Here is a 4,131-nt window from a genome sequence, read left to right as displayed (position 1 = left end):
CAAAAAGAAAGGGGGAAGATTCTGCACAGAACCATTGTAGAATTTTTAAAACCAACCAAGGACTATTTGCTGGGGCACTCTTTATCATGTAATCTGTATAAGTTAAAAAATGACCTTTATTACATCACATTAAAATTATAAGTTACCATAAACATTGATAACTATCAAATTATAACAAGTGATATAGTTAATCACTTGTCAAGGTAAGGTTTCATTAAGTAAGGTGAAATCTTATGGCAAAATATTATTAGCATTAGCATACCACTAATGGTGATTAGGTTTTAAAAATAATGACACTATATAGGTATGATAGTCATGCAATCGAGTATTATCAGAGAATAACTCTGTCTTATACCAAGGCAGTCCCAAAATACCTCTTTAGTCCTACAGCACCTGGTATAACCCAGAGATCTATCCTCCAAGTACCAACCATAAAGAAAATATATTGGTATGGTGGTCGTGAAATCAAGTATTATCAAAAAGATGCTCTATCCTGTGCGTTAGCAGTACCAAAATATCTCTTTAAACCTACAGCACCTGGTATTCCCAGAGGTCTCCCTTCCAAGTGCTAACCAGGCCTAGTACTGTTTGGCTTCCAAGATCAGACGAGATTGGGCAAATCAAGTAAAGTATGGCTGTAGGTAATAAGAGGGGAAAGGTAGTATAGTACCAGCAACAGGTCAGAGCAAAATTAGATAATCAAATAAATGTAGGACTATTATGATAGGAAGTCCATTTAATTATGTAAAATATATAGTGTTCAAGAGAAGTAATGCATGAGCATACGTCAATCGTTACACGTAAATTGTTTGCATTAAATAACATAGCATCATAGATTAAATGTATATACGTGTAACAATAATTACTGATTAACTCAAAAGTTTGTTATCACTCAGATGGTATTATTTAGATCAAAATCAGTATCTCAAAAAATCAGGTAATTTCAATGATTGCAATAGCTGGTATAAATCATATAGTGTCAATGATCCATCAGACAAAAGTTCAACATGGTATATTGTGACAAAACAGGCATAGTATGTTTTGCACACACATTACAAGAGAAGCATATCCTTTGTCAGGGCGCAAAATCATAAACATACCCCTTACTCAGAAATGAGAGACAAGGAAGCATTCAAAAATGGATTATAAATTGGATGATTCTTAGTCAGCAATAAAATATTATTCATATATAAAGTATCATTATGCATAACCATTTGAAACCAGCTGAATGAAAGGATCAAACTCTATCTGGACATGGAGGTCCTAGATTGAGTATATACAATACCAATTCCAGTGAACTATTAGTCTGGTCCATGCACTGACTGCTTCTCCATGCAGTATGCACTAATCAATGAGGACCAGTAACCACTGCTTTAAATAAGTATGCCGCTTATCTCTCCTACAATGCTTGGGATATCATTGGATAATAAAAGGGTTGCTAGGGGAAGCATCCCATGCCTATCTCTAACACCATAGAGGGTCATGTGATCGGACATAATGTCCAATCACCTAAAGGATATGCCGCAATGCATGTGGGTAGATGTAGTTTAATATCATGCTTAGTCGTACGGCCATATGGTAGATGTAGAGCTGCTGAGGAAGCCACTCCTTCTTCCTATATTATAGGAGGTCATGTGATCGGACATAATGTCCATTCATCTCAGGGCTGTTCCCCAATGTATAGTTCAATACCATACTAAGTCATATGGCATAATGTATAGACTTATATTACCAAAGTTACACAAATAATGGTAATGACCACAATTTAAGTTTAATACGATCCTGCGTAATTGCATAACTCACAAATGTTAAGACTTTAGATAAGTGTACCACTTATCCCTCCTGAAAAGCTCGGGATATCATTGGATAATGTCCAATCACTTCAGGAATCTGCCGCATTGCATGATGGTGAATGTAGTTCAATGACAGGCTGATTCGTACGGCATTATATATAAACTACATTGTCAAGATCACACAGATAATGGTAGTGATCATAATTAAATTTGATACAATCGTGCATAATTGCAAACCTTACAAATGTTAAGACTTTGTATTAAATTGTGTATGCAGTTTCAAACAAGGAACACCATAAGGAACGAAGAGTCATAAGGTGGTTAAATAGGGGTCCTAATTAACACATCACTAGGTTCAAATATATAGGCATCATTACCCCTAATCATAGTAGGTCCATGTTACATAGTATTATTATTATTATTATTATTATTATTATTATTATTATCTTTTATTTATATGGCGCCACAAGGGTTCCACAGCACCTTACAATGTATATAAACAAATGAGCACACAAGAAAACAGTTATTAACAGTACAAACAATGCAGGACAGATACATGATTAATACATTGCTGCATAACACTTAGATAAGCAGCATGGTGTCGGCAACCAAGGGTGGGTACTGTTGTATATTAAAGTATAATCAAATGAAGGAGAAGCACATGAGGGAAGAGGGCCCTGCTCGTGAGAGCTTACATTTTAAGGTGGAAGTGGCAGACAGACAGGGGTGACACAGATGGGCTGGATACAAGGGTGACAGTAATATAACATTTTTGGAAAGGTTAGTTTAAACTTAAGAGGAAAGGACAATGAGTTTAACAAAATTTCACCAAGCCTCAAGATTTGGGGGCCACAACCAGGGTCCATTAGAGGGGTCAACTTGCTGCGGCATTTGGTATGGAATAGTTGGAGTGGATAAGCAGATTGCATGAGGAGCTCAGGAGGGATGTGAGCAGCTTTGGGGATCCAGGTACAGGCACAATCCATAGGCATGTTGGAAGTGTGGTGGTAGTTAAAAAACAGTCCTTAATAGGAGGAATAGTTGATTTGTTAGTTTCTCCTTCTGTTCTCCTCCTGTTTAACTCCTGAATAACTCTGGCTTCAATTTAAAAATTCTATTTACACTTTAAACTAAGCACTTCAAATCTAAGCACTCTTGCAAACGCAGCCTTGGCTTAGCAGCCTAAGATGTAAGTAATAAGTATGGCTGAAACCAACTGTCCACACTGATTCTACCCCTCCCCAAACAGCAAGCAAATAAACAAATGGTGAGAGGACAACCCACAACACAGGTACAGAGTAATTTCCTGCCTTGTTACAGATTTTAAAACTATATGAAATACTCTATAGTTAAATTACCTAGCAATTTTAAAGGCTGTGAAATAGAAACACCAAGCAGCAAGTTATGTTGGGTGCAGTAGTTAAATTGCCTAGCAATTTTAAAGGCTGTGTAATAGAAACACCAAGCAACAAGATATGTTGGGTGCAGTAGTTACATTACCTAGCAATTTTAAAGGCTGTGAAATAGAAACACCAAGCAGCAAGATATGTTGGGTGCAGTAATTAAATTGCCTAGCAATTTTAAAGGCTGTGTAACAGAAACACCAAGCAGCAAGATATGTTGGGTGCAGTAGTTAAATTACCTAGCAATTTTAAAGGCTGTGTAATACAAACACCAAGTAGCAAGATATGTTGGGTGCAGTAGGTAAATTACCTGTGGATGATAAGAAATGAAAAATCACATCACATTCTTTCCCAAGTAGAAGTATAGTTAGTTATAACTCCTGAATAACTCCGGCTTCAATTTAAAAATTCTAGTTACACTTTAAATTAAGCACTTCAAATCTAAGCACTCTTGCAAACGCAGCCTTGGCTTAGTAGCCTAAGATGAATCTCTGGACATGACTCCATGTTTGTTAGGCAATAGAATACCAATCATATAAAAATACTGCAAGAAAATAAGAAAATATCCATAACAAATGAATTAATGTGCATTCATAATCTCAAGTGTCTATTAAAATTCCTAACACATGTGAACAAAATTAATAAGATATATAAGAATAAATGGATATTATGTCTAAATAAAATATAAAAACAATAGATAATAATTATTATAATTAAAAATAACAAAAATTAAATAAATAATAATAGATTAACTTTATAAGGTAACTATATCAATGAGCTATTATCATCCACATGGGATCACATATTATAAATTAGAATCAACAGGAGAACAAAAATATTTATAATAATAGCAGTATATTATATGACTGTCCATAATATCATGTCCGTGGACAGGATCTGTATTAGAACTAAAAACAATAAATAATTATTGTGAT

At 35.0% G+C, this 4,131-nt stretch overlaps 1 pseudogene; it reads right to left on the bottom strand.

Annotated features, from left to right (window-relative positions):
* Nucleotides 1-525: 525 nt before the first annotated feature.
* On the bottom strand, nucleotides 526-643 carry LOC148524714 (5S ribosomal RNA; annotated as a pseudogene).
* Between the last annotated feature and the right edge of the window lie 3,488 nt (nucleotides 644-4,131).

Source organism: Taudactylus pleione, unplaced genomic scaffold (genome assembly GCF_031769625.1).
Source record: "Taudactylus pleione unplaced genomic scaffold, aTauple2 ptg000116l, whole genome shotgun sequence".
Classification (NCBI taxonomy): domain Eukaryota; kingdom Metazoa; phylum Chordata; class Amphibia; order Anura; family Myobatrachidae; genus Taudactylus; species Taudactylus pleione.
The sequence above is the reverse complement of the archived record's forward strand: the minus strand, read 5'-3'. Positions and strand labels throughout refer to the sequence as shown.